This window comes from Bufo bufo, chromosome 5 (genome assembly GCF_905171765.1).
Source record: "Bufo bufo chromosome 5, aBufBuf1.1, whole genome shotgun sequence".
Lineage (NCBI taxonomy): Eukaryota > Metazoa > Chordata > Amphibia > Anura > Bufonidae > Bufo > Bufo bufo.
In genome coordinates, this window is record NC_053393.1 from 249,585,140 (window position 1) to 249,606,527 (window position 21,388).

Genomic DNA, 21,388 nt, shown 5'->3' on the forward strand with positions numbered 1-21,388 from the left:
AGTATTGTTCACAAATCTGTCTAAATCTGTGTAAGTGAGCACTTATGCTTTGCCAAGATAATCCATCCCACCTCACAGGTGTGGCATATCAAGGTGCTGAAGATGAGCTTCCCTGAGACGGTTTATGACAGCTTGTGCAGAAATTCTTTGGTTATGCAAACCGATTGTTGCTGCAGTGGTCCGGGTGGCTGGTCTCAGACGATCATAGATGTGAACATGCTGGATGTGGAGGTCCTGGGCTGATGTGGTGACACGTGGTCTGTGGTTGTGAGGCTGTTTGAATGTACTGCCAAATTCTCTGAAACGCCTTTTGGAGACTGATTATGGTAGAGAAATGAACATTCATTGCATGGGCAACAGCTATGGTAGACATTCCTGCAGTCAGCATGCCAATTGCACGCTCCCTCAAACATTGCGACATCTGTGGCATTGTGCTGTGTGATCAAACTGCACATTTCAGAGTGGCCTTTTACTGTGGGCAGTCTAAGGCACACCTGTGCAATATTCATGCTGTCTAATCAGCACCTTGATATGCCACACCTGTGAGGTGGGATGAATTATCTTGGCAAAAAAGTGCTCACTAACACAGATTTAGACAGATTTGTGAACAATATTTGAGAGTAATGGGTCTTTTGTGTATGTAGAAAATGTTTCAGATCTTAGAGTTCAGCTCATGCATAATGGGAGAAAAACCGAAAATGTTGTTTTATAGTTTTGGTCAGTGTAGTTATAATAAATCCATGGGGTGTTGGGAAGCTTTGTCTCATTTTCTTAACACTTTGGAAAAGCACAGAGAAGCATATAAAGGTAACAAATTATGGTGCACATATGGCGTACACCATTTTTTTTTCATTTATTTTTTATTTTTACGAGGGTAGAAATAGGTGGTAGATTTATCATCCACCATTAGTCACGTTGATAAATCTGGTGGAGTCTAACCCTTTCCTGACATCAGCCGTAGATGTAAAATGTTGTGTCCTTAAAGATGGTGTCCTCTCAGGAGTAGTGATGGACGAACATCTGCCGGGACTGTTCGCGAACGCGATCAAATGTTCGCGAACCGCAAGTTCGCTGCGGGTCCCATTCATTTTAATGGCAGGCAAACCTGAAAAACCTTCAGCTCATATTTGCAGCCAAGAAATAATTACTAGAAGTGCACAAATAGTCCCACAACATGGACAGTGAATGCCAGATGTATTATTTGAATTTGCGATCTCCATTCATTACTTTTTTCAATGCAAAATATCGGCAATATAATTTTCGCGTACGCGCATGCGCACACCAGTTATAATTATTTTTTCCAATACCGTTTGTCACTGTGTAGCAGAGGGACCGCAGCAAAACAGCAAACAAATGCTGCAGTACCCAAATGCACTATATAGAAAGTATATTATTGGTATACCCCCCACTTCTATCATTTTTTTGGGGGGGCAACTGGTATATCACACCAGTTATAATCAGTGGCAACTCTAGGCTCAATATAAAGGGGGGGGCACAGAAGATACACAGTCAAAAATGGGGGGGCACTAATAATTTTCACCAGCTAATCATACTACTGAAAAATACTAAAGCAGCCGCTTCCCCTGCAGCTACGCCCCTGACGCCGGGGTAATATAATTAAGGGGTATTAGGGTACATTGGGTGTAATATAACTGAGGAGGGCTATCAGACATTATAAATGGGTAATATAGCTTACATTACCCCTGTATTACGTCCCTGATAGGATAGAACTCCTTAGTTATGTTACCCCTGTATAATGCACCCTGATACCCCTTAGTTATATTATATAACTAAGGGATATCAGGGTACATTACACAGGGGGTAATATAACTGAGGGGTATCAGGGTACATTATACAAGGGTAATGTAACTGAGGAGGGCTATTATGGGACATTATACAGGGGTAATGAAAGCTATATTACCACCGTATAATGCCTGATAGGCCTCCTGAGTTATATTACCCATGTATAATAATGTACCCTGATACCCCTTAGTTATATGACCCCGCTGGGATCATATAACTAAGGGGTATCAGGGTACATAATTATACAAGGGTAATATAAGTTACACAGGAGGCCTATCAGGCATTATACGGTGGTAATATAAGTTATATTACCCCTTGTATAATGTACCCTGATACCCCTTGGTTATATTACCCCCTGTATAATGTACCCTGATTACCCTCAGTTATATAACTGAGGGGTATCAGGGGACATTATGGGTAATATTATAACTAAGGGGTATCAGGGTACATTATACAAGGGTAATATAACTGAGGAGGACTCAGTGCTATCAGGGGACATTATACAGGGGTCCTTAGTTATATTACCCCTGTATAATGTACCCTGATACCCCTAAGTTATAGGGGTATCAGGGTTGAGGAGGGGCTGGGCGCAAGCAGGCAGGCCATGAGGCGAGGTAGTGGGGGTACATACTTTTTTTTAAACTTTTTATTCTTACTTTGTTTTCTTCTTAGCTTGCCTAGGGGCCGGCCAGGGCAGGGCCAGGCAGAGTTCTTGGAAAGTTTCCACACACAGTCCTCCTCTGGACCTCTCCTGTCCGAAGCTGAGGCCTGGGCTGGGCACAGACAGGCTCAATGACACTAGCAGACGCAGTAGCAGAGCTACAGAACAGAAGCAAGCGTTTGCGCGGGTGGGCAGGCACGCAGCTTTACGTGGTGACGTCAACTCTGACGTCAACTCTGCGGCTGCCGCACTCCCAGCCTGCGCCCGCCCTGCACGCTCTGCCTCTGCTGGGTCTGAACGCTGCCCCCCCCCTATCTGTAATGTCTGTGTATGTTGTCTGTGTTGTGATTTGTGAATCACTCACTCAGTAGTGCGGGCTAGAGATGGGAAGTTCGGATCTTTCACATGAACCGATTCATGAATCGAATCTTCGGTTCACTCGCTGACTCTGCTGAGCTGAGATGCAAGTGAACCGAAGAGCTTAGGTGGTGCGCATGCGCGGATGATTCGATTCACTTGCTGACTTGCTGAGTCGGCTCTTGGCACTTGGTCTGAGCTCTGACTGAGTGAGGAAGGGAAGCGGACAGGACTCAGGAGCCGTGGTGTGCATTGTTGTGCAATGCATTGTCACCCACAGTGACAGTCTGACAGTACAACCAAGTGAAGTGAATGCACAGGGAAAACTGGATGTTCTGAGTTGATAACAGTAACACTGGCTGATAATAAAATAGTCCACAGTCCGCACAGACATCACACAGGAAAATAACTTAGTTATATAGCTACTGAATGAGTTTCAAAAGGGATGCCTTTAACATATACAGTATATCTCCTTGAGAAGCCAATTTGATCCTAAAGGGTTAATTCAACCTGTAATCTAAACTCTGAGTCATCTGTCACTTCTCTTATCTCTGCTGTCTGTCCCTTAACCTCATCACTGCTGCAACAAAAGCATCAGCCTCAGTGTAACTGTTCTAGTGACTCACAGTTCTTTTAACTCAAAGAATGGAATGAGTCTCTAACTAAGTCGGATCTTTAGATTATTTTAACCTGAGACTCATTCAATTCTTAGACTCCCTCCTGTACAGTGTGTGACTCAGAGCTGCTTGCCTGAGCTCTGATTGGCTGCAGGCAGGGGTGGGCGGGGAGGGGAGGGGCTGGCTTCCACTCTAGGATCAGATTAAGCTCCTCCCAGCTGCCAGCGTCTCTCTGCTCTGCTATCTAACTGAGCGGCTTCTCACGGATCAGGTCAGTCAGAGGAATCGACTCCTCCGGTTCAGTGAACTGAATTGATTCAAAAGAACGATTCGTTCATGAACCAGACATCATTAGTGCAGGCAATCAGCGGGGGGGGGGGGGGGGGGGGGGGGGGGGGGGGCAAGGAATGACCTGGGGGGGGGGCAATTGCCCCTTGCCCTCCTGTAGCAACGCCACTGGTTATAATTATTTTCTCCAATACCGTTTGTCACTCTGTGTAGCTGCGGTATCGCTGCAGAATCGCTCACCACTGCTGCACATTACAAATCCACTACAATATGCTTTCTATGTTAGAAAGTATATTATAAGTGTATTACACCCCTCAGTACTGCACACCTATCAATAGTACACCTATACCAGCCCTTAAAAGGACTTTTGTGGACCTATTTTATAGCGTTTTTGTCCCTAACAGCCTGTCCCTGCTCCACAGCAACCTTTCCCTACACTGACAAAAGATTGAATATAAAATGGCGGCGAGATCGGGTCTATTTATAAGGTAGGGGGTATGTCCATGTGCTGAAACTTTTCAATTGGCTGTCCTGTACCACCTGATGGATGTGTCATGGGTCAAAGTTCTTCACAATGTAAAAGAATATAGCAGGCGCGAATATCGCCATATGTTCGCATGTTCGGCGAATCACGAACGAGCAAAGTTCGCCGCGAACCGACCGCCGGACGAACCGCAAGGCCTTCACTACTCAGGAGCTGATTGAATGTCCTATATGGAGGCTGCCTGAGGTTTTTATAGCAGACACCTACTGGGAGAATCTATAATTGTAGATCGTTTTTACCCTACAGATGCTGTGGTCAATTGCGACCATGGCATCTGAGCGCTCATTTACAGATCACAGGGGCCCTTTGGTTGCCATGGTTCCTAGGCCTGTCACCGTTAAGTAACTAATAAGCCCTGTCTGAGGCAGTGCTTAATAGAAACACAGCGATTATTATTTTTTTTATTTTTTTCATATACTGCAATAGGAACTCAGCTATTTTCTTAAACTGCAATGATAAGCTATTGCAGTCTATGGTATAGTATTATCCAGTTATCAACAACCCCCAGCACTCCCAGAAATAAAAAAAAAATTAAATCACCCACTTTCTCTATTTTACAGATAAAAATATTTATCCCATATGGTGAACAGAGTAAGGCCTCATTCACACATACGTGGATTTTCACGGACCACGGTCCGTCAAAACCCGGTCTGCAGTCCTGCTGAATGCACGGAGTCATTGGTTGCCGTGCCGCCGCCGCTGTACAGCAATACTCGTATAGATCATACAAGTGTATTACTGTACGATGGCGGCATGAAGCACACGGCGTCATAGCAACCAATGACGCCATGTGCTCGTGCGCTCAGCAGGACGGTAGGCTGGGTTTTCACGGACCGTGGTCCATGAAAATCCACGTGTGTGAATAAGGCCTAACATAAAAAAATTTAAATGTCTGAATCACCATTTTTACCTTCTCCCACAACAGCACCACAGAGAGAGAGGCTCCGCCCCCCGGGACAGGAAACCTACAGAATAAAAAGGTGGAGCCTCTCTACCCCTTCAGTGGTTTCCTGTCCCTACAGTTTTTCTTCCAGGTATTTACCGGTCTGTGTTATCCTAGGGGGTCCCTAGAGGGCTGACGGTATCCTGCCGGGGTCCATCGTTCTGCGATTGCAGGCTGACTGGACCCTAGGATCCAGGGGGGCTTCAGGGGCTCCTCCGGGTCTTGCGGCAGGCGCGTGGGCATCCTTCTGTGGAAGTTTTGCCACGCGGTATGAGGAGGCTTCCCCAGAAGCCGGGCGGCTGGCGCATGGGCATCCTTTCACGGAGGCTTTGCCACGCTGCTTCAGGATGGACAAAGAGCTACGGAATAGCGCGGCTACTTCCGGTAGCGAGCGCAGCGGGTGACGCACTTCCGGAAGAGCCTGGGATGTACTTCCGGCATGCGATATTTAAAAAGGGATATCCCTTACCGCCGAGGTCTGACAGGCGGCTTATGGAGATCAAGGAACAGCTCCAGCGTCCCTCAGCTAGTGTGGCTGATTCAAGTAATCTGGCTTAAGAATTTCTGTATAAAGCAGCTCATACAGGCTTCCAGGTCATGGAGGCAGTATGTTTGTGTGTGTCTCTCTCTCTCCATTCTCTCCCTTTCTTCCTGGCCAGTGACAGTGGAAGCAGGGAGTGACTTGAAGGATATTTGTCGGAGTAACGTCATGTTTTTGACCCAAAAGCAGACTTCCTTTGTTTTTACCAGCTAGGATGGAAGAAGAAAAGACTTAAGAATCTGCAGAGAGAGAGATGGTAGCCTGTACCGGTACTTGGACAGAGTTCTTTTTTTTTTTTTTTTTTTTGGGGAGTGAGATGGCGACTGTCTTTTCTTTCTAATTATGGTTCTTTGTATTTTATTTTTGTCAAAACCTAAGAAAATGCTGGATAAAAGGAAAAATAAAGAATGTGCTATATGTAAAACAGCTCTTTCATCGTCTTATGACAAAAAGCTGTGTCAACGCTGTATTGACAAGACTGTTTCGGATGAATCCCCATCCCTCTTAGAGAATATTAAAACACTAATTAAGATTGAAGTGAAAAATACGCTAAAACCCAGTAAGAAGCTTAATGTGACGGAAAGGGTTAACCTATCCCAAGACAATTCTTCTGGCGAAAGTGACTTCCCCCTGGATACCCTTTCCTCAGATTCTTCCTCAGATGACGAAATTATAGGAAGATCCTTTCTTCCTTCTGAAGATACTGACAGACTGTTAAGTTATAAGATCCACTATGAATATTGAAGATGTTAAGGAGGATAAGTCGGTAGCGGACTTTGTTTGAAGGATTGCAGGAAAAAGGGTAGATGCTTCCCCGTGCATAATAGCATTATTTCTCTGATTCAAAGGGAATGGAAAAAAACACGTAGAAGGGTTTTTAGTTCAAAAACCTTTAAACGTAAATACCCTTTTGAGGATAAGCCTTCTTCTTGGGGCAAGGTTCCCAAAATAGACGTTGCCATTTCCAAGGTTTCTAAAAGGTCTTCTCTTCCCTTTTGAGGATACGGGTGTTCTTAGGGACCCTTTGGATAAGAAGGCCGAGTCCTTCCTGAAGGGTGCTTGGGAGGCATCCACTTCCATTTTTTGCCCTAACATAGCGGCCACGGTAACAGCTAGAACCTTAGCCTTTTGGCTACAGCAATTAGAAATCCAGTAAAGAGGTGTCCTATGGAACAGATGTTATCCTCCCTGCCCACATTACAGAAGGCAGCTGACTTTTTGGCAGTAGCCTCTGTAGATGCATTAGACTTGGCGCTCAGACTGCATCTCTTGCTAACTCCGCTCGTAGAGCACTTTGGCTTAAGAACTGGAGTGGAGGATATGTAGCTTCCAAACATAAGTTATTTGGTATTCCCTGTCAGGGTGAATTTCTCTTTGGCCCTGATTTAGATGATTTGTTAGAAAAGGCGGCGGATAAGAAGAAAAGATTTCCCCCTCCCAATCCTTCAGGATTTTCTTCTATCAGGCCCAGTAGTTCCTTTTGGTCCTCAGGGGGGTAATTCAGGGAGGAGACAGTTTAGGGTTAAAGACTAGAAAATTAGGTCCTGAAATCTGTCAGGGAAAGGGTTCCTCTTTGGAAACTCTTCCTCGTCAAATAAAAAACAGTCGCAACAATGACGCTAACCCAAAGGTGGGAGGAAGACTAAGATTTTTCCTCTCCGCATGAGAAAAGGTAGCTGGCCCATGGGTTTTGCAGGTGATTCCTCACTGTCTAAAACCAGATTTTTGTATCTTGCCACCTCAAAGATTTATAATTACAAAAAATTGTGCTGTAAAAGGGTCCTTCCCTATAATAAAAGAAATTCGAGAACTAATAGAGAAGGAAGTCTTAATTCCTGTTCCTCAAAAAGAATAATCAAAAGGTTATTTCTCCACGCTTTTTCTAGTTATAAGCCAGACGGCTCCTTCAGAACCATCATCAATCAGAGGGACTTAAACAAGTTTCTAGTATTCAAAAAATTCAAGATGGAAACAATGAAAACTGCAGTGCAGCTCCTGTTTCCATATTGTTTCATGGCAGTAATGGATTTGAAAGATGCCTAATTCCACATCTCAATGCACCCGGAGTTCCAGAAGTTTCTCAGAGTTGCAGTCTTTATGGAGGATCAGCTACAGCAGTTCCAATTTAAGGCTTTGCCCTTTGGCCTGTCTATGGCACCAAGGATCTTTAGCAAAGTGGTAGCAGAGAAGGTATCCTTCATAAGACTAAAGGATGTGATGTTAGTACTAGTGATGAGCGAGCATGCTCGGCCGAATATCTGTCCGGCTCAAGCATCGCTATGCTCGGTACATGGCGGTACTCAACCAAGTACCGCATGTGCTCGAGCGCAATGCTCGAGTCTCCTCCCCGCACGTTTTACGGGTTTTAAGCAGCCAATAAAGGTGCAGGTAAGTACTGCCCTCGCTGTAATGCCAGTAGCCATGTTGGCTGCTGGCATTACAGTGATTGGCTGGTCGGAAGGCGTCATCGGGTGCTATATAGCACCCGATGACGCATGTTCGGCTCAGACGTAGACAGGGAGAGCAGAGCATAGGAAGGGAAAGACAGAGTAGGGAGCGAATTTCAGTTTTTATTCTTAGAAAGCTTTTCCAAGACCCAAAAGTCCTTTTAAGGACTACTGTGTGTGTGTTTTTTAGAGCAGCAATCTATTTACCTGCAGTCTCAGGTACAGTGCTGAGGAAGGGACAGAGAAGAGGGAGAGAAATTTGCTGTTTTTACTACCAAAAGCTTTTTAAAGACCCCAAAGTCCTTTTAAGGACTACTGTGTGTATTTGACAGCAGCAAGATATTTTTATTTTATACCTATTAGTGACCTATACTGTACATCATCCGCAGACTGTGTCTTTAATAATCTGGGCCACATCTAGTGTCCATAGTGTGGTCTGTAGTCTTTCTGTAAAAAACACTGAACTACATTTGCAAACAGTGTCTGTATTACAAATTCCAATTATCTGGGCCTAATATAGTGTCTATAATCTGTGGTGTTCTGTGACATATACTGTCCTGCATCCGAAAACTGTCTTTAGCGGACAGTAAAACAATCTGCGCCACATCTAGTGACAAAACCATTAATATGAAGAAGGCGAGCACTAAAGGACGGGGAAGTGGGCGTGATGCTGATGGTGCACGCAGAGGCCGTGGCCCTGGGCGCAATGAAACTGTGCCTGCTGCCAGTGCACCAGAAAAAAAAAAAAACATCCACCGTACCCAGCTTCATGTCCAACTTAGCTGGGAGGCGCAGGACAACACTGTCCAAGTTGGACCAGTGCGAACAGTTGGTAAGTTGGATTGCTGAAGATAATGCTTCCAGTCGGTTAGGCACCATCCTCTTTTCCACCAAGTCCAGTCTCTGTAGCCAAGAGTCTGGTCAACCGAATCCTCTCTGATCATCATTCCTCCCACCATGGAGAGGATTGCCAAATGAGTAATCCCACACTCGGATATAACGAGGAGCTCTTTCCAGCACCACTATTACATTTTGCCCTTGCGCCCAGCACGCTTAAAGAGGGACCTGAGATATGCCCTGGTTCCCAAACTTTTGAGCCTTCACAGTCTCAAAAAGATGACTGAGGTGAATGGCAATCATTTGTTCATGAGGTGGATGATGATGACACAGTTGTCAATCACTGAGGTTGTGGTTAGGTCAAGTCAGGAGGAAGAGCAGAGTGAGGAAGTGGAAGAGGAGGTGGTGGACGATAAGGTCACTGACCCAACATGGGAAGGTGAAAAGCCGAGCGAGGACAGCAGTAGAAAAGGGGAGGCATCCGCAGCACCGCAACAGGCTAGAAGAGGCAGTGGGGTTGCAAAAGGGAGAAGTCGGCCCACACCAAACAGGTCTACAACCATTACACTGAGCACCCCCATGCGTAGATCTACCTTGCCAAGGGGTAGGTGTTCTGCAGTATGGCGCTTTTTTGAGGAAAGTGCAGACGACAAAAGAGTGGTAGTTTGTAGGGATGAGCGAACCCGAACTGTATAGTTCGGGTTCGTACCGAATTTTGGGGTGTCCGTGACACGGACCTGAACATTTTAGTAAAAGTCCGGGTTCGGGTTCGGTGTTCGTCGTTTTCTTGGCGCTTTTTGAAAGGCAATCAACAAGCGTCATACTACTTGCCCCACGAGGCCATCACAGCCATGCCTACTATTGGCATGGCTGTGATTGGCCAGTGCAGCATGTGACCCAGCCTCTATTTAAGCTGGAGTCACGTAGCGCCGCATGTCACTCTGCTGTGCTTAGTGTAGGGAGAGGTTGCAGCTGCGACGTTAGGGCGAGATTAGGCAGTGATTAACTCCTCCAAAACACTTAAGTCAGTGATCGATCTACAGCTGTGGATCATTGAACTGCTGCTATTCAATTGCTCACTGTTTTTAGGCTGCCCAGAGCGTTTTTCAGTCACTTTTTTCTGGGGTGATCGGCGGCCATTTTGTGGCTTGTAGTGCGCCAGCACAAGCTGCCACCAAGTCCATTTAACCATCAATAGTGTGGTTATTTTTTTGTTATATCCTACATCAGGGGCAAGCTGCCACCAAGTCCATTTAACCATCAATAGTGTGGTTATTTTTTTGTTATATCCTACATCAGGGGCAAGCTGTCACCAAGTCCATTTAACCATCAATAGTGTAGTTATTTTTTGGCTATATCCTACATCAGGGGCAAGCTGCCACAAAGTCCATTTAACCATCAATAGTGTGGTTATTTTTTTGGTATATCCTACATCAGGGGCAAGCTGCCACCAAGTCCATTTAACCATCAATAGTGTGGTTATTTTTTAGCTATATCCTACATCAGGGGCAAGCTGCCACCAAGTCCATTTAACCATCAATAGTATGGTTATTTTTCTGCTATATCCTACATCAGGGGCAAGCTGTCACCAAGTCCATTTAACCATCAATAGTGTGGTTATTTTTTTGCTATATCCTACATCAGGGGCAAGCTGTCACCAAGTCCATTTAACCATCAATAGTGTGGTTATTTTTTGGCTATATCCTACATCAGGGGCAAGCTGCCACCAAGTCCATTTAACCATCAATAGTGTGGTTATTTTTTTTGCTATATCCTACATCAGGGGAAAGCTGCCACCAAGTCCATTTAACCATCAATAGTGTGGTTATTTTTTGGCTATATCCTACATCAGGGGCAAGCTGCCACAAAGTCCATTTAACCATCAATAGTGTGGTTATTTTTTTGGCTATAACCTACATCAGGGGCAAGCTGCCACCAAGTCCATTTAACCATCAATAGTGTGGTTATTTTTTTTGCTATATCCTACATCAGGGGCAAGCTGTCACTAAGTCCATTTAACCATCAATAGTGTGGTTATTTTTTGGCTATATCCTACATCAGGGGCAAGCTGCCACCAAGTCCATTTAACCATCAATAGTGTGGTTATTTTTTTTGCTATATCCTACATCAGGGGCAAGCTGTCACCAAGTCCATTTAACCATCAATAGTGTGGTTATTTTTTGGCTATATCCTACATCAGGGGCAAGCTGCCACCAAGTCCATTTAACCATCAATAGTGTGGTTATTTTTTGGCTATATCCTACATCAGGGGCAAGCTGCCACCAAGTCCATTTAACCATCAATAGTGTGGTTATTTTTTTGCTATATCCTACATCAGGGGCAAGCTGTCACCAAGTCCATTTAACCATCAATAGTGTGGTTATTTTTTGGCTATATCCTACATCAGGGGCAAGCTGCCACCAAGTCCATTTAACCATCAATAGTGTGGTTATTTTTTTGCTATATCCTACATCAGGGGCAAGCTGTCACCAAGTCCATTTAACCATCAATAGTGTGGTTATTTTTTGGCTATATCCTACATCAGGGGCAAGCTGCCACCAAGTCCATTTAACCATCAATAGTGTGGTTATTTTTTTTGCTATATCCTACATCAGGGGCAAGCTGTCACCAAGTCCATTTAACCATCAATAGTGTGGTTATTTTTTGGCTATATCCTACATCAGGGGCAAGCTGCCGCCAAGTCCATTTAACCATCAATAGTGTGGTTATTTTTTGGCTATATCCTACATCAGGGGCAAGCTGTCACCAAGTCCATTTAACCATCAATAGTGTGGTTATTTTTTGGCTATATCCTACATCAGGGGCAAGCTGCCACCAAGTCCATTTAACCATCAATAGTGTGGTTATTTTTTTGCTATATCCTACATCAGGGGCAAGCTGCCACCAAGTCCATTTAACCATCAATAGTGTGGTTATTTTTTTGCTATATCCTACATCAGGGGCTTGGCTGTGCTTGCTATTTTATTGAGGGGTGAAATACAATTGCCAAAATAGCAGTACCCTAAATCTGGTGTTTCAGCAGTGGCCAGCCAATTGTAATACTGTCTGCTGTCTGGCAAAGGATATATTTTTGTTCTGGGTTGAAATACAATTCCCAACTTAGAAATTTCCTAAATTAGTGGTTTCTGCTGTATCAGGGCTACTTTAAATCTATTCATTAAAAGGGTATATTAGATTCAAGGTGCTGATAGGGTCATTCTCTATAACTTCACACACACGCTACTGTGCATTTCCAAGTCTAATTCTGTCTGTAAACGTATACCTGTCACCCAGCGCCTAAATAATAGGCCTCAAATTTATATTCAGCTAAATCTGTGGTTATTACTGTAGCTGGTCAAGTTATATTGTGTCCGTCAAAGCACAGTTTTTGTTCTGGGTTGAAATACAATTCCCAATCTAGCAATTTCCTAAATTAGTGGTTTCTGCTGTATCAGGCCTACTTTAAATCTATCCATAAAAAGGGTATATTAGATTCAAGGTGCTGATAGGGTCATTCTCAATAACTTCACACACACGCTACTGTGCATATCCAAGTCTAATTCTGTCCATAAACGTATACCTGTCACCCAGCGCCTAAATAATAGGCCTCAAATTTATATTCAGCTAAATCTGTGGTTATTGCTGTAGCTGGTCAAGTTATATTGTGTCCGTCAAAGCACAGTTTTTGTTCTGGGTTGAAATACAATTCCCAACCTAGCAATTTCCTAAATTAGTGGTTTCTGCTGTATCAGGCCTACTTTAAATCTATCCATAAAAGGGTATATTAGATTCAAGGTGCTGATAGGGTCATTCTCAATAACTTCACACACACGCTACTGTGCATATCCAAGTCTAATTCTGTCCGTAAACGTATAGCTGTCACCCAGCGCCTAAATAATAGGCCACGAATTTATATTCAGCTAAATCTGTGGTTATTGCTGTAGCTGGTCAAGTTATATTGTGTCCGTCAAAGCACATTTTTTGTTCTGGGTTGAAATACAATTCCCAACCTAGCAATTTCCTAAATTAGTGGTTTCTGCTGTATCAGGCCTACTTTAAATCTATCCATAAAAGGGTATATTAGATTCCAGGTGCTGATAGGGTCATTCTCAATAACTTCACACACACGCTACTGTGCATATCCAAGTCTAATTCTGTCAGTAAAAGTATACCTGTCACCCAGTGCCTAAATAATAGGCCTCAAATTTATATTCAGCTAAATCTGTCATTACTGCTGTGCCTGTATTAGTGTAATACGGTACCTAAATATATAGCCAGATAGTGTTAGGTGTCTGTAAAAAAAGGCCTGAATTTGAATTCAATACATTGGGCCAAATAATATTTTTCTTATTGTGGTGAACGGTAACAATGAGGAAAACATCTAGTAAGGGACGCGGACGCGGACATGGTCGTGGTGGTGTTAGTGGACCCTCTGGTGCTGGGAGAGGACGTGGCCGTTCTGCCACAGCCACACGTCCTAGTGTACCAACTACCTCAGGTCCCAGTAGCCGCCAGAATTTACAGCGATATTTGGTGGGGCCCAATGCCGTTCTAAGGATGGTAAGGCCTGAGCAGGTACAGGCATTAGTCAATTGGGTGGCCGACAGTGGATCCAGCACGTTCACATTATCTCCCACCCAGTCTTCGGCAGAAAGCGCACAGATGGCGCCTGAAAACCAAGCCCATCAGTCTGTCACATCACCCCCATGCATACCAGGGAAACTGTCTGAGCCTCAAGTTATGCAGCAGTCTCTTATGCTGTTTGAAGACTCTGCTGGCAGGGTTTCCCAAGGGCATCCACCTAGCCCTTCCCCAGCGGTGGAAAACATAGAATGCACTAACGCACAACCACTTATGTTTCCTGATGATGAGGACATGGGAATACCACCTCAGCACGTCTCTGATGATGACGAAACACAGGTGCCAACTGCTGCGTCTTTCTGCAGTGTGCAGACTGAACAGGAGGTCAGGGATCAAGACTGGGTGGAAGACGATGCAGGGGACGATGAGGTCCTAGACCCCACATGGAATGAAGGTCGTGCCACTGACTTTCACAGTTCGGAGGAAGAGGCAGTGGTGAGACCGAGCCAACAGCGTAGCAAAAGAGGGAGCAGTGGGAAAAAGCAGAACACCCGCCGCCAAGATACTCCGCCTGCTACTGACCGCCGCCATCTGGGACCGAGCACCCCAAAGGCAGCTTCAAGGAGTTCCCTGGCATGGCAGTTCTTCAAACAATGTGCTGACGACAAGACTCGAGTGGTTTGCACGCTGTGCCATCAGAGCCTGAAGCGAGGCATTAACGTTCTGAACCTTAGCACAACCTGCATGACCAGGCACCTGCATGCAAAGCATGAACTGCAGTGGAGTAAACACCTTAAAGACAATGAAGTCACTCAGGCTCCCCCTGCTACCTCTTCTGCTGCTGCTGCTGCCGCCTCAGCCTCTTCCTCCGCCTCTGGAGGAACGTTGGCACCTGCCGCCAAGCAAACATGGGATGTACCACCAACACCACCACCTGCGTCACCAAGCATCTCAACCATGTCACACGGCAGCGTTCAGCTCTCCATCTCACAAACATTTGAGAGAAAGTGTAAATTCCCACCTAGCCACCCTCGATCCCTGGCCCTGAATGCCAGCATTTCTAAACTACTGGCCTATGAAATGCTGTCATTTAGGCTGGTGGACACAGACAGCTTCAAACAGCTCATGTCGCTTGCTGTCCCACAGTATGTTGTTCCCAGCCGGTACTACTTCTCCAAGAGAGCCGTGCCTTCCCTGCACAACCAAGTATCCGATAAAATCAAGTGTGCACTGCGCAACGCCATCTGTGGCAAGGTCCACCTAACCACAGATACGTGGACCAGTAAGCACGGCCAGGGACGCTATATCTCCCTAACTGCACACTGGGTAAATGTAGTGGCGGCTGGGCCCCAGGCGGAGAGCTGTTTGGTGCACGTCCTTCTGCCGCCAAGGATCGCAGGGCAACATTCTTTGCCTCCTGTCTCCTCCTCCTCCTACTCAGCTTCCTCCTCCTCTTCTTCCACCTGCTCATCCAGTCAGCCACACACCTTCACCACCAACTTCAGCACAGCCCGGGGTAAACGTCAGCAGGCCATTCTGAAACTCATATGTTTGGGGCACAGGCCCCACACCGCACAGGAGTTGTGGCGGGGTATAGAACAACAGACCGACGAGTGGTTGCTGCCGGTGAGCCTCAAGCCCGGCCTGGTGGTGTGCGATAATGGGCGAAATCTCGTTGCAGCTCTGGGACTAGCCGGTTTAAAGCACATCCCTTGCCTGGCGCATGTGCTGAATTTGGTGGTGCAGAAGTTCATTCACAACTACCCCGACATGTCAGAGCTGCTGCATAAAGTGCGGGCCGTCTGTTCGCGCTTCCGGCGTTCACATCCTGCCGCTGCTCGCCTGTCTGCACTACAGCGTAACTTCGGCCTTCCCGCTCACCGCCTCATATGCGACGTGCCCACCAGGTGGAACTCCACCTTGCACATGCTGGACAGACTGTGCGAGTAGCAGCAGGCCATAGTGGAGTTTCAGCTGCAGCACGCACGGGTCAGTCGCACTGCGGAACAGCACCACTTCACCACCAATGAGTGGGCCTCCATGTGGACCTGTGTGCCCTGTTGCACTGTTTTGAGTACTCCACCAACATGGCCAGTGGCGATGATGCTGTTATCAGCGTTACAATACCACTTCTATGTCTCCTTGAGAAAACACTTAGGGCGATGATGGAAGAGGAGGTGGCCCAGGAGGAGAAGGAGGAGGAGGAGGAAGAGGGGTCATTTTTAGCACTTTCAGGCCAGTCTCTTCGAAGTGACTCAGAGGGAGGTTTTTTGCAACAGCAGAGGCCAGGTACAAATGTGGCCAGACAGGGCCCACTACTGGAGGACGAGGAGGACGAGGATGAGGAGGAGGTGGAGGAGGATGAGGATGAAGCATGTTCACAGCGGGGTGGCACCCAACGCAGCTCGGGCCCATCACTGGTGCGTGGCTGGGGGGAAACGCAGGACGATGACGATACGCCTCCCACAGAGGACAGCTTGTCCTTACCTCTGGGCAGCCTGGCACACATGAGCGACTACATGCTGCAGTGCCTGCGCAACGACAGCAGAGTTGCCCACATTTTAACGTGTGCGGACTACTGGGTTGCCACCCTGCTGGATCCCCAGTACAAAGACAATGTGCCCACCTTACTTCCTGCACTGGAGCATGATAGGAAGATGCGCGAGTACAAGCGCACGTTGGTAGACGCGCTACTGAGAGCATTCCCAAATGTCACAGGGGAACAAGTGGAAGCCCAAGGCGAAGGCAGAGGAGGAGCAAGAGGTCGCCAACGCAGCTGTGTCACGGCCAGCTCCTCTGAGGGCAGGGTTAGCATGACAGAGATGTGGAAAAGTTTTGTCACCACGCCACAGCTAACTGCACCACCACCTGATACGGAACGTGTTAGCAGGAGGCAACATTTCACTAACATGGTGGAACAGTACGTGAGCACACCCCTCCACGTACTGACTGATGGTTTGGCCCCATTCAACTTCTGGGTCTCCAAATTGTCCACGTGGCCAGAGCAAGCCTTTTATGCCTTGGAGGTGCTGGCCTGCCCGGCGGCCAGCGTTTTGTCTGAACGTGTATTCAGCACGGCAGGGGGCGTCATTACAGACAAACGCAGCCGCCTGTCTACAGCCAATGTGGACAAGCTGACGTTCATAAAAATGAACCAGGCATGGATCCCACAGGACCTGTCCATCCCTTGTGCAGATTAGACATTAACTACCTCCCCTTAACCATATATTATTGTACTCCAGGGCACTTCCTCATTCAATCCTATTTTTATTTTCATTTTACCATTATATTGCGGGGCAACCCAAAGTTGAATGAACCTCTCCTCTGTCTGGGTGCCGGGGCCTAAAAATATCTGACAGTGGCCTGTTCCAGTGGTGGGTGACATGAAGCCTGATTCTCTGCCATGACATGAAGACTGATTCTCTGCTGAGTCGCTGACATGAAGCCTGAATCTCTGTTATGGGACCTCTCTCCTCTGCCTGGGTGCCTGGGCCTAAATATCTGACAATGGACTGTTCCAGTGTTGGGTGACGTGAAGCATGATTCTCTGCTATGACATGAAGACTGATTCTCTTCTGACATGAAGCCTGAATCTCTGTTATGGGACCTCTCTCCTCTGCCTGGGTGCCGGGGCCTAAATATCTGACAATGGACTGTTCCAGTGTTGGGTGACGTGAAGCCTGATTCTCTGCTATGACATGAAGACTGATTCTCTGCTGACATGAAGCCAGATTCTATGTTATGGGACCTCTCTCCTCTGCCTGGGTGCCGGGGCCTAAATATCTGACAATGGACTGTTCCAGTGGTGGGTGACGTGAAGCCTGATTCTCTGCTATGACATGAAGACTGATTCTCTGCTGACATGAATCTAGATTCTCTGTTATGGGACCTCTCTCCTCTGCCTGGGTGCCGGGGCGTAAATATCTGACAATGGACTGTTCCAGTGTTGGGTGACGTGAAGCCTGATTCTCTGCTATGACATGAAGACTGATTCTCTGCTGACATGAAGCCAGATTCTATGTTATGGGACCTCTCTCCTCTGCCTGGGTGCCGGGGCCTAAATATCTGACAATGGACTGTTACAGTGGTGGGTGACGTGAAGCCTGATTCTCTGCTATGACATGAAGACTGATTCTCTGCTGACATGAAGCCAGATTCTCTGCTATGGCACCTCTCTCCAATTGATATTGGTCAATTTTTATTTATTTTATTTTTATTTTTATTCATTTCCCTATCCACATTTGTTTGCAGGGAATTTAACTACATTTTGCTGCCTTTTGCAGCCCTCTAGCCCCTTCCTGGGCTGTTTTACAGCCTTTTTAGTGCCGAAAAGTTCTGATCCCCATTGACTTCAATGGGGTTCGGGACGAAGTTCGGGTCGGGTTCGGATCCCGAACCCGAACATTTCCGGGAAGTTCGGCCGAACTTCTCGAACCCGAACATCCAGGTGTTCGCTCAACTCTAGTAGTTTGCAACCTGTGCCCTACCAAAATGAGCTGGGGCGTGCACACTAGCAACCTCACCACCACCAGTATGATCCGCCACATGGCATCCAAGCACCCTACTAAGTGGGCCGAACGCCTGGGTCCACAATCTGGGTCTGCGGGTCACACCACTGCCTCCTCTTCCCCTGTGTTACGCACTGCTGGCCAATCCCATGTCGAAGGTGCAGGCCCGGATGCCCCTCGCCCTGCACCTGGACCTTCACATGAACCATCAGCAACAACATCCGCTTCCCTGTCCCAGCGCAGCGTCCAAATGTCCATAACACAGTAATTTGAACGCAAGCGCAAATACCCACCCACCCACAGGCCATAGCACTAAATGTGCAACTTTCGAAATTACTGGCCCTTGAAATGTTGCCATTTAGGCTTGTGGACACTGAGGCCTTCCGCAGCCTGAAGTCGGCGGCTGTCCCTCGGTACGCAGTCCCCAACTGCCACTATTTTTCACGGTGTGCCATGCCCGCCTTACACCAGCATGTGTCCCAGAGCATCACCCGTGCCCTGACCAACGCACTTACTGAGAAGGTCCACTTCACCACAGACACATGGCCAAGTGCTGGTGGCCAGGGATGCTACATTTCCCTGACCGTACACTGGATGAATGTTGTGGAGGCCGGGAGTGAGTCGTACCCTGGAATGGCACAGGTGCTACCAACGCCCAGGAATTCGGACCCTACGTCCATCAGGGTCTCCGCCAGCAGCTATGTTACTGGCTCCAACCCCCACTTCTCCTCCTCCCACCGCCTCCTTCTCCCCCACTTCCACCTCCAGCAGCAGTCAGCCATCAGTTGCTAGCTGGAGGCAGTGTAGCACTGTTGTGGGTAAGCGTCAACAGGCCATGCTAAAGCTGATCTGCTTAGGGGACAAACAGCACACCGCCGCAGAGCTGTGGCAGGGTATAAGGGACCATACCGAGCTGTGGCTCTCGCCACTCAACCTACAACCAGGCATGGTTGTGTCTGACAATGGCCGTAACTTTTTTGGCGGCTTTGGAGCTCGGCAACCTGACACACATCCCATGCCTAGCCCACGTCTTAAACTTAGTGGTTCAGCGGTTTATCAAAACCTACCCCAATTTGCCATAGCTACAGCTTCAGCCGGTCTGTCAACGCTGCAGCAGCGCTTGCGGCTTCCAGCTCACTGACTGTTGTGCAACGTGAGCACACGCTGGAACTCTATGTTCTACATGTTGGCCAGGCTTTGTGAGCAGCAGAGGGCAGTTATGGAATACCAGCTGCAACATGGTCGTTGCCTTTCGAGTCGACTGCCACTATTCACAAGCGAGGAGTGCGCATTGATGTCAGACCTCTGTGCGGTTTTAAAAAACGTTGAATCCACAGAGATGGTTAGTGGCGATAACTCTATTATCAGCATAACCATCCCACTGCTGTGTCTACTCAAACGATCGCTGCTCACAATTAAGGACGACGCTCTGAATGTGGCAGACGAGGAAATGGGGGAGGACATTACACAGGGCGATAGCCAGACCACCCACAGTTCGTCTTCTCAGCGTGAATTGTACCAGGAGGAGGAGGAGCTGGAGATAGTTGCCTCTGCTACAGAGGGTAGTACTCATGGAACTTTAATTCCATTTGTTCAGTGTGGATGGGTAGAGGAGGATGAGGAGATGGAGAGTCATCCTGATGTCGACATCGACGTCTTGCCTGTTGGTACTCTGGCACACATGACTGATTTCATGTTACGCTGCCTTTCCCGCGACCCTCGCGTTATACGCAGTATAGATAACACAGATTACTGGATGTTCACCCTTCTTGACCCCCGCTACAAAGAGAACTTCTCATCTTTCATTCCTGTGGTGGAGAGGACGAGTAAAATGGTGCAATACCAGAAGGTACTTGTTGAGAGATTGCTCCAAAATTTTCCATCTGACAATACGGCTGGCAGAGTCCGTACTTCCTTAGGCAACCAAGGAAGGGAGACAAGGGGGACACACAGCAGTTCCAACAAAGGCAGGGCAACACTCTCCAAGGCATGGGACACTTTCATGACATCCCGCGAGAAACCTAACCCTGAAGCGAGGCCTAGTGGTACAAGGAGGGAAAAGTTTTGGAAGATGGTGAAGGAATATATAGCAGACCTTGTCAGCGTCATGAATGATCCCTCAGTGCCTTACAACTACTGGGTGTCCAAGCTGGACACGTGGCATGAACTTGCGCTCTACGCCTTGGAGGTGCTGGCCTGCCCTGCCTCCAGCGTTTTGTCTGAACATGTATTTAGTGCTGCTGGTGTCATTATAACAGATAAGCGTATCCGCTTGTCCACTGGCAATGGTGACAGGTTGACTCAGATAATATTGAACACGGCCTGGATTGGAGCTTACTTGGAGGATGGAGGGGTAGGTCAGTCATGTTTCAGCCCTTCACATAAAAGGAAAAGAAAATATTCAAGCGGACTTCCTGAGCAGGCATCCATTAAAACAGGGGGAATGGTCCTTCAACAGTTCAGTCTTGTCTAGGATCACAAAACTATGGGGCATGCCCGTGATAGACCTGTTTGCCTCCAGTCAGAACAAGAAAGTAGATCTGTTTTGTTCCCTAAATCCGAGGGAATCCCCTTATTGGGTGAATGCCCTTCTCCTAAAATGGGACTTCACACTAGCATATGAATTTCCATCTTTCCAGTTAATCCCATTAGTCCTGAAAAAGATCAGAAAGGACAGGGCGAGAATAATTCTGATTGCTCCATTCTGGCCAAAGAGGGCATGGTTTACTCTTCTCAGAATGTCAGTGTCAGACCATCGGATACTTTTGGAGATTCCAGATCTACTGTCCCAGGGTCCGGTTTTCCATCCAGCAGTAAATGGTCTGCATTTAACTGCATGGAATTTGAAAGGAGCCTAATAATTAAAAAAAGGTTTTTCACAGGAACTGATTGCTACACTTCTTAAGAGTTGAAAGCTGGTGACAATTTCTATTTATGCCAGGACATGGAAAAAGTTTTTAGATTTCTATAAAATTTAATCCTGATAATCTACCTGTCTGTTCCTATTTCATACATTCTGGAATTTATTCATAGAGGGCTAGGCTTTGGGGTTAGCTAAAAATACTTTAAAGGTACAGGTTTCTGCCCTTTCGGTGCTTTTTGAATTTTATTTTGCCTCCGATCCTTGGGTAGTTAGGTTTTTTAGAGCAATGGATAGAATGGCTCCTGTTTCTAAACCAAAAATTCCCTCGTGAAATCTCAATCAGGTCCTAAGATCTCTGACGCAGCCACCTTTTCAGCCCATTAAATCATCCAATATCA

The 21,388-nt window shown here is 46.9% G+C and overlaps 1 protein-coding gene across 2 annotated transcripts in view; it reads left to right on the forward strand.

Annotated features, from left to right (window-relative positions):
- Positions 1-21,388, forward strand: part of LOC121002046 (aromatic-L-amino-acid decarboxylase-like) — a 320,554-nt gene that overhangs the window by 104,898 nt on the left and 194,268 nt on the right. The window lies entirely within an intron of this gene.